Genomic DNA, 14,173 nt, shown 5'->3' with positions numbered 1-14,173 from the left:
GCCCAGTTGTGATCTCTTAAGAGACTAAATGGCCGCTTAAGCGACAAGGTCACCTTAGCAGGGCTGCTTCAGTGCCCCCCCCCATGGTCTCTTAAGAGACCATAGGGTCACTTAAACAAATGGGGGCAAATAAGCATGGCCGCTTACGTGGACTTTTGGTCACATAAACGACTGCCTCAGTTGGTTCTGCACCAGCAAACTTGAAGTTTTTCTAAGTTTTCAGTTGGACCCTCGAGATCCAATCAGAATCTTGAGAATGCAAATGAAATATGTTACTAAGCTAATCACTACCAAAAACAAGCATTTTAGCCATGCGCAAAATCATGGCTAAATTTTAGAAAAACTATGACTAATACATGTTTGCCACAGTCACTTAGCCATGGTTGCTAGCGTTCTCATAAAGGGCATAGCGAGCAATTTAGCCACGGTTTTGGCGTCTGTGGTAACATTTAGATAGCAACGGTTACTTGTAAATTTAGCCACGATTGTTCCATGGGTAAATTGTCTAATGAAGATAAAAAAACAATTTGAATTAGCCACATGAGGACCGTGGCTAATTTGTTCAATTCATTAGAAAAATTAGTCACGGTTAAAACCGTGGCAAAAATATTTCTTTTTTAAAAGAAATAATTATTGTTTTCCTACATTTTCCTGGTAGCAATACATAATTGATAGGCATTTTCTTACATTGCCTAATTTATAATTAAAAAAAGTTGTAGCATCCACCCTACTGCCATCCAAGAAGTATAATCCCTTGAATTTACCTCCAAGAAGTCAACAGTTTGAGCAACAACCAGAGAAGAACATTCAAAATAAAACACTTGAACTTGAACATATCACAAAGAAAAATACAATGGACACAATCAACAAGAAATCTAAAAGATTATTCAATACCAACTAAAAAGAAATTCAATTGTCGAAAGTGGGGTATCTATGCCTTGCACTCTATAAAACACCGGCCAAAAATGCTCAAAGTTACACTACAAACTTTTCATGTTGCTTTATAATTCTAGAATTAGGAAGACAATTAAGGATTAAGCCTTTATATATTATTAAGCTCTGTAGTTGAGTAGATTACCACACATACCTTTTCAATCTCTTTATATTGATCTTCTTGCTAAAGAAATTCTTGTTGGATCACTACCCCATTCTTCAAATACTACCAACAGGTTTCCACTTATTTCAACCATTATCGCAGGACATGATATCTAAAATTACTAATTTCGCAAAGTCTTGAGTATGGAACATTGGATTGAGTGGTCGTATGAAATTCTCCATGGAAAGTTAATCTAGTACTAACTTCGCTAAGTGTTGTATGAATTATGGATATCGCTTACCACCTTTTAGAAGGCTGTCCACAGTGAGTCTAACATTTCTTCTCATTGAATATTCCAGCATAATTGCATTTACTGCAGTCACTTTCTGCTATATATCCAGGCCAGTGGCGACCTACTCCTTTACCATTGATCCATACCTTTCCTTTTCCCATACTTACCATGTCTAAAGATAGTGGTTCATTTTCTCCATACGAGTTAAATGTTGCCTGGAAAAGGTATTAGTCTATAAACTATGCGCTGTCACGCTACAACATATTATGCAACATCTTAAGATTGATATAAACGCATGTCTATATGTCGTAGTTGATGTTATAAACGTCCTAAAAAATACCTTGTACCAAGTCAGAGGTTGTTTTTCAGCCACAAGTGAACCTTAAACCCATTCAACAGAAGAACTGCCACTTAAGGTGTGAAGACTTAGCGACTCGCCTACTAGACAAACCTATGAACAAGCAAATCATTGATCATTCAAGCATCAACACTCTATATTTCATTCTAATGGTTATATGAACAATCTTGTAGGACCTTTTTTGTTTTGCCAAGTCTCTTGACCCCTCATTGAGACTGCTCAATGTTATTGGACCTACAACTCCTGCATTCCATGTATCATAATGTACGCCAATATTTTGAAATGTATTTTGAAATCGTTTAAGTTATATGATCCTTTACAATAAAGGTTTAGTTCCTACAACTAGCAGTGGGGAAACAGAAAGTATAAAACTAACCGACAGACCAACGAAAACACTGAGAAGAGAAATCTTGTTTATACCAGCTCTTAGCTTCACATTGTCACTATATGTAAGTTTTGGATTATCCAATGCCCCATTAATGGTTCCTACCAAAATTTGATGATACATAGAAATTAGGAGATGCAGAGTCTAAGAAAATGTAGTTTGTTAGAAAAAGTCGTGCTGTCATAGTCCTAAATAGAGTGTTTTTTTCCGCTACCTGCTAGTTTTCCATTGACGAAAACATGCAAGACATGACCAGCTGACATAAGAGTGAGATAAGGATCCTTTTCATTCTTTAGGAATCCTTCATTTGATGCTATATTTATACTAGAGAAAGTAACAAAAATATTATTAGAGGAAACTGGATATAGAAACTTGAAAAGAGCAAGAACATGTAAGGTACTCACTCTGTCATGTACCATAGAAAGTTTGATGAATCTATGGTGACGTTTTTCTGTTCCCATAATGTTAGTTGTAAGTGTATCGTTGTCATCAGCAGTTGGTGTTTCTTTATTGTATGACTTCCAAGACAATCCACCACCTGCAGGCATCATCTTTATACTCGATTCTTAGGAGATAACCTATAGTATTACACAGAGGACATTAAAACCTCTGCACCAAATTCTTCTACGGTTATTACAACATCGTTTGGTTTGGTACTCTTTGGCTGTTATAGTAAAATAATGTTATAGAAAATATATAGTATAATATAACATTACATAACATAAAAGATCGATTCCATAGAAGACATGGACATTATAGCAAAACAATCATCTTTCTTACCTTTGCGTGTTATAAACAATAGTTTTGAGGTTAGAAAGAATGCTGATGAACCATAGAGGAAGATCATATGGCTCATTCTGAAAGCTAACTCGAACTGAATATTTAGCATCATAGTTGGACAGGAATGCAACACAAGATCCATATTTTGATCTATAGACATAAGCCTATGTTGGTCACAAAAATTGTATATAACTTTAGAACAAAATTATAACGATTATAATGACATATAGAGTGGTCCCATATAGTGAAGTCTGGGGAGGGTAGAGCTTACACAGACCTTTACCCTACCTCAGAGGTAGTGAGGCTATTTTGATATACCCTCAGCTCAAGAAAAAAATAGAAACCAATAATAATCTTATCAGGCTAACCTCTTGATTACTTCCAAGATTAGTCACCATGGCATATGATAAAAGTAAAGCTCATTCAGATTGTTTGATTGCTTTATGCAATTCTCTCAAGTGTCCGTACTTTGGTTCATTAGAAGCCCTTTTACACCATAAACAAACCATAAAGACAAGTACGAACAATTGAAGGAAATTTTGAAAGAAAAAGATTTCTAGTACTTTGTCACACCGTACTCATCGAGAGGAGCATCATAATCATAGCTAGTTGCAATAAAAAGCCCCGAAGATGTCCAACCAAAATTTATTCTCCCGTGATACTGAATCAACCACAATATCAATATAATAAATAGCTATGTTTAACTTCTATGTGATGAGAAAAACTTAAAACACAAAATCAAAGGTCAACTTACCATGTAGTAATTAAAGAATGAACCATTGTTCTGAACAAACCTTGCAACTGAAAATGCAATGTCTTCAGCTGGCCTTTGAGGAATTGGACCACTAAACTTTGTATACCTGAGCAATATTAGAGTATACTTAATGGATGTTCGACATCAGCTGTTATAGTCTTATATCTATATTCTTGGAACACTTACCAAACACTTATCATGTACAAAAATTTATAGACTCAAACAATTATTATAACGAATTATCAAAACTGAAAATTAAATAATGTAGACAGTCAGTATTCACTACTCAATAGCTCGTGGATAAGAAATTCCTGCCTTCATAAAAAGGCAATATCCTTTCAATAGTTTCAGAAACTTTATATGTATAAATTTAAAAGGTAACATACTTTCAATACATTCATTAGTTATAATATATTGTTGGTGCAATATACCACATTAATTAAATTACAGTTGAAAAAATATAATAAGCAAAAATGAACGAACCTCTATATATCCATGTATCAACAAAGAAAAATGTAAGCTAATATGGGATATATACATACTAGCTATGTTGCGCGGACTCTTTATTTTTGATGCAGCACCCGTGTCGGATTCTTCAAAAATACACTAATTTTGGCAAATACGACATGAATCCATTGAGATTTTTGATGAGTCAGAGAAACATAGAATACCAACGTATAATTTAATGGTATTAATTTTGAAAAGAAAAACACCAAAAAAGCAGCTCAAAAAAGCAACAACGATAGCCTAAATTCATAAAAGAAATGATAATTTTTTTCTAGGAGAAGTTAAATTGAACCCATGGGAAGTTGAGATTTGAAATTGAAATTAGGGAGAGAACTGTAAAATCGTTAAAGGTGAAAGCAATAATATAAATCCTAATAATTCCCATTGAAGATTGAATGTAAAATTAGCTTGAAAATCCTATTCTTGCTCCAGTTCCTCTCACATTGCATACAATATCTGAAAAATCTATATTAACCACAAAATTTTAAGGAAGTAAAATACAAAACATAGATCCAAATATTACGTAGAATGATTCCACCATTTTTTGCTACTACTAGAAGGAGGGGACGTCGAAATAGTAATTTTTGGGAGAAGAAGCACTCAATCTGGTATTATTTCTTGGTGTTATCAAAAGAGAGGACTAAAAAACAAAAAGAAAAACAATAATAATTTAAGAAAATGGGGGGAAATGGAAAAAATGAGGCGACAATGAAAATTATAATTTCCACTTGATTTTGCCACGATGTTTTAGTGTATGTTTATAATCTGTTGATAAGTTTACATTTTTTGTTCAAGTTTTCCATGGTATTTTTAACCGTGTCTAAATAACCGTGGATAATAGCTATTTTTTGTAGTGAATTTAACGTTTCAGACTCAATGGCAGCATCGGATTTAAAATAAAAAGATCATTTTCGCAAAAGTGACCCCCTAGACCTCATTTTATTATTTTTTATATCGAGGGTCAAAATGAGATATAGAAGTTATAAAATCTCACCAATCATTCTACCAACCCAAATGTAATGCCCCACAAAATCCTCTTCCAGTCTGAGCCTTAGGGCGTATTCAGTAAAGCGGGAATCCAAGTCTAAAAGTTTCAGAAATATCTTCCCAAGTATGAAATACTTTAGATCATGTGGAATTTCCCTAATTTCAACTCTTTTTCATGTAGAGCATTGAATAATCTTTCTATCGATACCAAATTAGCCCAAATTCGATACTCAGGTGAAGAGTTAGAGCCATTTTAGGGAGATAATATGCCACCTTGGCACCTTAGCGTGTCGTGGAGCCAGCGAAAATGACAATTGTCGAATTCCAGTGAAACTTAACAATTTCACCGCATTGCGGTATAGTTTTAGTTTGCAACCAAGGGGACAATGCGATTTCCACCACGTCGCACCGTGGTGTAGTTTTCCAATTGTCCAAATTCCAGTGAGCTGGCGCGATTATGGCGCGTCGCGCCAACATGAAAAATTGGGGATTTTTTAAGTTTAATTTCAAGGGATTTTTGGTCTTTTCCCCTTTTCCCCAGCCTCTATAAATACCCAGTTGGGGGCCTTTAGCCTCATTTTCTTTTCTTTCACCCAAAAACTAGGGTTTCCAAAATTAAAATCCCTTTTTCTTCTTCAAACTAAAATCAAGAAAAATCTATAAAAATCAAGAAACCTCTCCAAGGCTTTCAAGAAAAGAGTTTCCCCAGGTATGTAGATGTTAATTCTTTGGTCCCTTTCATCCAATAATCTCAAGTACCCTTTGCTAAAACTCAAAGATTTTATATTTATGAGTTGTTAATGATTCATGTGAATTGAAATTGATGTTCCATGTGTTGTTGAGTTTTGATTCATGTTTGTCTACAAGATTTATAAACTTGAGCCCTAGTATATGGAATTCTTGTGTTGATGGTGATGAACCCTAGTATGTGGAATTTAAGTGAGGGTGATGATGAACTTTCTTAATGATGCTTCCTATATAAAGTGTTCATGTTAAATAGGAGTATAAATGGTTAAATAAGTGAAGCATGTCCCCCATAAGTTTGATAAAGAGCTTAGGTGAAGTATAAGGGCCATTATAGTATCTTGAGCAGAAAACCCCAAATTGGAAGCTAATCCATGCATGCCTAGTGTTTGATAAAATGCCTTAGTGAGTGAAATGTGCCATGATAGTATGAAATCCCCAAGAAGGTGTAAACTCGTACTTTCTTAGTGTTGTTGAAAGACCTTAGTGAACAAGTCAAGCTATGATGGTTGTAAATTCCCCAATTATGTGCTCTCTAATATATGTTAAGCTTTTAATACATACCAAGTGGTTAGCAAGTAAGTTGAGACATGATAACATAAAGTTTTCCCCAAATTATATGATGTCCAAATACATGTCAAGACTAATTTAGATGTGAAGTACTTGAGGTAAGACCTTGTTGAAGAAAGTATAATCTAGTAGCAAGTTTCCCTACGCTAGTATATGTTGATGTTTCCTAAATGCTTGATGCGATGTCTTAATAATTATAAATATAAAGGTATGTTATGTTTCCTAAATAGTTGAAGAGATACTTTAATGATAATAATGACGAATGAATGACTGTGATGATGAATGAATGATTGTGATGATAATGATGAATGAGTGGTTGTGATGATGGAGGAAGGATTATGCTTTATTTTATGTTATTGAGTCCTAGAGGTATTTATACCCGATAATTTAGCTGTTGCCTAGAGCCCATGTTAGTTTCATGATAATTCCAGTCAAGCCATGACTCTCAGAACTCAGTGAATTATAAAACGCTGTATCCTCAGATAGTTACAAAACTTAAGAAACCTCTGTAATCTCTGTATCGCTAGAAATCTAGCCTCAGTCCTGTGATCGACTCAGATTTAATAGTATTCAAGTGTTCAACTTCAGAAGTGATATGAGTAATTTATTCAAGCTCTGTATCGTCAGTCAGATATCATGATTTAATAGCATTTTCGTTAGATACAGAACTAAGTGATGTCAACATAACTCAGTCAGATCTTTTGAGAAACACGATCAGTGTTAGAATTCAATTTAGAGTCTTTAAGTTGGGAGTAAAAACTAGCACCGAGCGAGGAAAGAAATGGAGGCTCCTCCCATTTAGTGAGAGAGAGGCTGAAGTCATTAGTAGTAATCCCTGACCTCCAGAACTGCATAGCCAACACAGGAGGTAGAGTCTCTATCAATAAAGGCTGTCACCTCCAGAGAGAGAGTATTTGACTCTGATATTGCCTTAGGTCGACTTTCTATTGGGGGTCATCCATTAGAGAGGATTGACCAGAGAGAGGTATTTACTCGTGGCACGGTATTGACACCCTTTCAACTGAGGTTACAGTTTGGACCCCACCTATGGTAGGTTGGGGCATATCGGTTAAGTAACTACTTTCCAAAGTTTCAGTTTCATTTTCATATTTATTCTTTGTATCAATCTTTAGAAATCAGGATTATTAGATATGGTCATCTATCTCTATGAGGAACTTAGATAGTTCCATTGATTCATGGACCATCCGTTAGATAGGCTTGGTCTCATATATAGTTATTTGATATGCTAGCATGAGTCATGCATGAGTTTCAGATCTCAGTCGGTCAATTATGACCTAGTCTGTAGGTGCCCCCCCGCACACTGCCCTAGTATTTCAGTGAAGTGTGTTTAGAGAGACATAGAGTCTAAAGGGAGAGATACCCCATAGTATTACGATGTTTGCATGTCATTAGATTCATCCAAATGGATGTTCAAATTTTCTTTATGAAGTTAGCATCAGTTGTTATTGCATTGTCAGTCGTGCTTTAGAAAGTCAGCTCATCCAGACATCCATGCATTAGATATGCATGTGTGTTATGAGAATTCAGCTATGAGTAGATTCAGTAGAGTATTCCATGCATCAGATATGCATGCCCAGTATGAGAATTCAGTATGTCAGTGGATACAGTTGTGTAGTCATGTCTTGAGATGCTTTCGTTCCTTGAGTAAGTTCTATTGATCACTATTCTTATCCTAGCAATCGACATTCGAGGACAAATGTTTCCAAAGGGGAGATAATGTAATGCCCCACAAAATCCTCTTCTAGTCTGAGCCTTAGAGTGTATTCAGTAAAGCGGGAATCCTAGTCTAAAAGTTTTAAAAATATCTTCCCAAGTATGAAATACTATCATGTGGAATTTCCCTAATTTCAACTCTTTGTCATGTAGAGCATTGAATAATCTTTCCATCGATACTAAATTCACCCAAATTCGAAACTCGGGTGAAGAGTTAGAGCCATTTTAATGAGACAGTATGCCACGTGACACCTTAGCGCATCGCAGAGCCAGCCAAAATGGCAATTGTCAAATTCCAGTGAAACTTCGTGATCCCACCACATCGCGGTATAGTTTCAGTTTGCAACCAAGGGGGCAATGCGATTTCCACCGCGTCGCACCATTGTGTAGTTTCCCAGTTGTCTAAATTCCAGTGAGCTGGTGAGATTATGGCGCATCGCGTAGCATGAAAAATCAGGGATTTTTTTCAGTTTAATTCCAAGGGCGTTTTGGTCTTTTAACCTTTTCCCCAGCCTCTATAAATACCCGGTAGAGGGCTTTCAACCTCATTTTCTCTTCTTCCACCCAAAAACTAGGGTTTCCAAAATCAAAATCCCTTCTTCTTCTTCAAATAAAAATTAAGAAAGATCTAGAGAAATCAAGAAACCTCTCCAAGGCTTTTAAGAAAAGAGTTTCCCCAGGTATGTAGATATTGATTCTTAGGTCCCTTTCATACAAAAAGCTCAAGTACCCTTTTTTTAAACTCAAAGATTTTATGTTTATTAGTTGTTAATGATTCATGTGAGTTGAAATTGATGTTCCATATGTTATTGAGTTTTGATTCATGTTTGTCTACAAGATTTATAAACTTGAACCCTAGTATGTGGAATTTTTGTATTGGTGTTGATGAACCCTAGTATGTGGAATTTTTGTGAGGGTGATGATGAACTTTCTTAATGATGCTTCCGATATGAAGTGTTCATGTTAAATAGGAGTAGAAATGGTTGAATAAGCGAAGAATGTCCCCTATAAGTTTGATAAAGAGCTTAGGTGAAACATAAGGGCCATTATAGTATCTTGAACAAGAAACCCCCAAATTGGGAGCTAGTCCATGCAGGCCTAGTATTTGATAAAATGCCTTTGAGAGTGAAATGTGCAATGATAGTATGAAATCCCCAAACAGGTGTAAACCCGTACTTAGTGTTGTTGAAAGACCTTAGTGAACAAGTCGAGATATGATGGTTGTAAATTCCCCAATTATGTGCTCTCTGATATATGCTAAGCTTTTAATAATGCCAAGTGGTTAGCAAGTAAGTTGAGACATGATAGTATGAAGTTTTCCCCAAATCATGTGATGTCCAAATGCAAGTCAAGACTGATTTAGGTGTGAAGTACTTGAGGTAAGATCTTGTTGAAGTAAGTATAATCTAGAAGCATGTTTCCCTATGCTAGTATATGTTGATGTTTCCTAAATGCTTGGCGTGATGTCTTAATAATTGTAAAGCTGAAGGTATGTTATGTTTCCTAAATACTTGAAGAGATGCTTTAATTATAATGATGATGAATGAATGACTGTGATGATGAATGAACAATTCTGATGATGATGATAAATGGTTGTGATGATGGAGAAATGATTATGCTTTATTTTATGTTATCGAGTCCTGGGGGATTTATACCTGAAAATTTAGCTATTATCTAGAGCCCATGTCAGTTTCATGATAATTCCAGTCGAGCCATGACTCTCTGAACTCAGTGAATTATAGAATGATGTATCCTCAAATAGTTACAGAACTTAAGAAATCTCAGTAATCTTAGTTACCTCTGTAATCTCCGTATTGCTAGTAATCTAGCCTCAGTCCTATGATCGACTCAGATTTAATAGTATTCAAGTGTTAAACTCTAATCTCAGAATCAATTCGAGTAATCTATTCAAGCTCTTTATCGTCAGTCAGATACCATGATTTAATACCATTTCCGTTAGATACAGAACTAAGTGATCTCAACGTAACTTAGTCAGATCTTTTGAGAAACATGATCAGTGTCAGAATTCAGTTCAGAGTAGAAACTAGCGCCGAGCGAGAAAAGGGATGACGACTCCTCCCGTTCAGTGAGAGAGAGGCTGGAGTCATTAGTAGTAATCCTTGACCTCCAGAACTGTGTAGCCAGCACAGGATACAGAAATCTCCATTAGTAAAGGTTGTCACCTCCAGAGAGAGAGTATTTGACTCTGATATTGCCTTAGGTCGACTTTCTATTGGGGGTCATCTATTAGAGAGGATTGACCAGAGAGAGGTCTTCACCCGTGGCACGGTATTGACACCCTTCCAACTGGGGTTACAGTTTGGACCCCACCTTTGGTAGGTTGGAGCATATTGGTTAAGTAACTACTTTCCAAAGTTTCAGTTTCATTTTCATATTCAGTCTTAGTTTCAGTATCAATCTTCAGAAATCAGGATTGTCAGATACAGTCATCTATCTCTACGAGGAACTCAAATAGTTCCATTGATTTATGGACCATCCGTCTGATAGGCTTGGTGTCATATACAGTTATTTGATATCATATTCAGAGATATGCCGCCAGACAGGCTTAATTACAATCTCAGATTCTATTGAGTATTCTTTTTATCAGATTCAGATATGATTATTTCCTTGCTATTGATAATAGCTTCCTTAATCATCCATTAGAGAGTTTGATCTTTAATATTGTCAGTTGAGAGCAGTAAGCTCAGAAGTCAGTCATCGATGTAAGTACATCTAGTTTCTCAGTCATCAGTATCAGATGAGTCAGTGTCTCAGTATCTCATGTCAGTAGTGAGTTCAGTCTGCAGTAAGGCAGTATCCAAGTTTCAGTCTTTAGAGTTGTGATGATTGTGATTATGGTCTATGCATTCATGTATGTGTATTTGTTCTCGTGTGGCATTTTCATGATTATTCAGTTTAGATACTATGCATGCATGAGCCCTTGCATTTAACCTACCTCTTCTACATACTCGGTATATTCCTGTACTGACGCATTTGCGCTATGGTGTTCTATTTTACACTATAGGTTCAGAGGCATAGGATCCAGAGTTTCCTTAGCAGTTCAGTCCCAGCCAGCAGCAGTAGCCATAGCTGTGAGTCCTCTTCTTTCGAGAAAGAATCTCATTTTACTATTATTGCATTAGATTTTGTTTGCTTTCAGTTGACGGAGTTAGTTGGGGATATGTCCCATCAACTCCACAGTTCAGATAGTTTAGAGGTTTTTCAAATGGATGTATTAGTATTTAGTTTTCAGTTTTGTGTATTCATAGATGTGTTGAATCTTATGGCTAGTTTCTGTATTTATTTCAAATATTATGCAGTGCACAGGTATAGATATTAGTAAAAGGGTTAGCTTGTGGTCCTTTGGGTCATAAGCACCGTGTGACGTCTCGGGATGGGATCTCAGGGCGTTACACTAAAATCAATATTTTGAGTCTGCTGGCATAGTTGTTTAGCCATCCGACGCATAAAACTACCAATGTTGACCAAAGTCCACTATAAAACCTTTTTAACCTTCAAAAATTATGAACTCACACAAATCACATCGAAATGTATTGTGAACTATGCCAATAATCCACACACCCTAGAAACATTATGTAGCAATCAATGAGGAAGGGTAAAATAGTCAAATCACATTAGTATGAATAATTCACAAAATCAAGTTCTTATAGAAATCCACTCAACATGTACACAATTCATGATTATCAACTTGAATTAGGCACCATCAAAATAAATATGCATGAAAAACAACATAAATATCATATCAAACCCTAACTTGGAAATTTCTATCATGAAAACACAATAAATGCTTAATAAGGCCTATAATAATAATTCAAACTCCCCCACAACCATTATATCTAGAATGAAGACATTTAAATGCACAAATAAGGCCAATAATGTCAAACAAAGCCCCCTACAAGCAACATGTAATATAAGATATCACAAGCTAAAAACAATAAAATATAAGTCCCCCATAGTAATAATGATCTCAAAATATGAACCCCAAGTTATATTTCCCAATCCATAGCATACTTTACCTATTTATAAACTGCCCAACTCAATCTGAAAGAAGTTAAGCCATAACCTATCTCGAGACGATGAAATCCCAGCCTAAAGTAGTTTAATATGGAGTTTTACCCTTTTGAGAGGACTCTGAACCCACTACAACATTCAAATATAGCATCTACTCGTTCCAAAAAGCTAATGATACTTATATTGTTTATATTTGAGTCTGTTCCAAAATAGGTTTGAAAAATAATTTTAAAAATGAAAGGGGTAAAACAGAAATTTTATTTTAGAAATATATTTTTCAAGGTTATAGTAGTCTACAGTTGAAAACTCATGCAAAAATAGGTTAAATCAAGCTCCAAAATAAAGAAATATCACTTCTAAGCTTTACCGGCTAAAACCACAAAATCTCATTCTAAAATCATAATTTTAAGGTATTATAGAAGATGTAATCATGAAAAATAATGGGAATATATGTTTAGAGGTTATTCACACGAACATGATGAAGATACCCGCAAAAAATTACCTTTTTCAAAGCTTAGAGGTCCAAAAATGGAGTAAAATCGTCAAAATGAGGCTTATATACTATTCTATGAACAGTACCTCATAAACATGTCAACCTTTTATGTTTTCGAGGATCAACGTTGACTAAGACACTAAAATGTCCTTTGCATTTACGACAAGGGCTTCTCATTTGGGGTGACAGCCCTGTCCCGTTCGCGAAGAGGACTTGATCTAACCCAGACCGCAATTGTTCTTTGCAATTGTGGCTCCCTCCTTGAGATAGTAATAAAGGAAAATGTCCTTCTCTGATTTTGCGTCCTGAGGATCGTGTTCGTGAAGAGTAATCTGGCTTACCCCAGAGATCAGCAAAAATGCTGATTTTTGCATGCCTTTGAATCCTCCGAATGAACTTTCAGGATTCCACATAAAAAATAATGTGTTACCAGGCTATTTTTAACATTCTGAACTTAATGTAGACGTCGAATTTTTGAAAAAAAAAAATTGATTTTCAATTAGTTAAACCCTAAAACTCCTTTTTGGCAATTTTTCAAACGACGGGACAAAATGCAATCTAAAGGTTTACCTCTTCACTAATCCAAATTCCTCATTCCAAACTTAATGAAACTATCCAACTTGTCATCCGACACTCAGAATAACAAATGTCAATAGAAGTCAACTATGTGGCTTTTTAAGCCTCCAAAAATCCAAAACTCACCCAAATCATTTTCGATTGCATCGCAAATCGTGACAACCATTCCTGTACCTTAAAATCAACATGTAGCAATTATAGAGAAGGGCAAAATGATAAAAATACATCAAAAGAAATATTTTACAAACTAGGTCATTGCAACAACATTATTGAAGAAGAAAATTAATGTATTACAACATATACCAACGTCCTTGAAGGATTATTAAAAAAGAAGATATCAGCCTCACAAAAATGTATAATGGTTTACAATAGTACTGTCATAATTTAAACTATCGGAAAATATCTCAATCATATAAATACTTTATTAAATAATATTAGCACAATCCAAAAAGCAGGTTCATTAAAGTAACAAAACTATGAATTGTCATTAGAGGAATTAATACTTTTTTAATCATTCTTGAATGTAGACAGCATATAGCTTTACCTATCTTTTTAACGGCCATTGCCTTCACTGATTTCTTATCTTTCTTTGGAAATGCATTTTCTTTCTTAGATGTGCCTTCTCCGGTGTATCCTTTTCCCTTTCCATTATTCTCCATATCTTTTTTCTCTGAGTTCTAAATATAAATACACATATATATATGTATGTACGTATGGGTAATATGAGGAAGTTTAATCAATGTATTGCTTCGTTGCTTTAACTTATAATGCCTTTGAAGAGTAATTCATGTGAGGCATTTAGTTTAGGCTTTTTTTTCATGTAACTTCTTGTTGGATTTCTAATTTAGCTCATGCAAGATTGAGAGAACATTATTGTCTATTTCGTGAATGGGATGTCTCCCTATGTGTGTGCTTGTGTTTGAAA

At 35.3% G+C, this 14,173-nt stretch overlaps 1 pseudogene; it reads right to left on the bottom strand.

Moving 5' to 3' along the window:
• Window positions 1–1,100: 1,100 nt before the first annotated feature.
• Window positions 1,101–13,907, bottom strand: LOC107868833 (annotated as a pseudogene).
• Between the last annotated feature and the right edge of the window lie 266 nt (window positions 13,908–14,173).

This window comes from Capsicum annuum, chromosome 4 (assembly GCF_002878395.1).
Source record: "Capsicum annuum cultivar UCD-10X-F1 chromosome 4, UCD10Xv1.1, whole genome shotgun sequence".
Classification (NCBI taxonomy): domain Eukaryota; kingdom Viridiplantae; phylum Streptophyta; class Magnoliopsida; order Solanales; family Solanaceae; genus Capsicum; species Capsicum annuum.
This window is presented reverse-complemented; position numbering and strand designations above follow the sequence as displayed.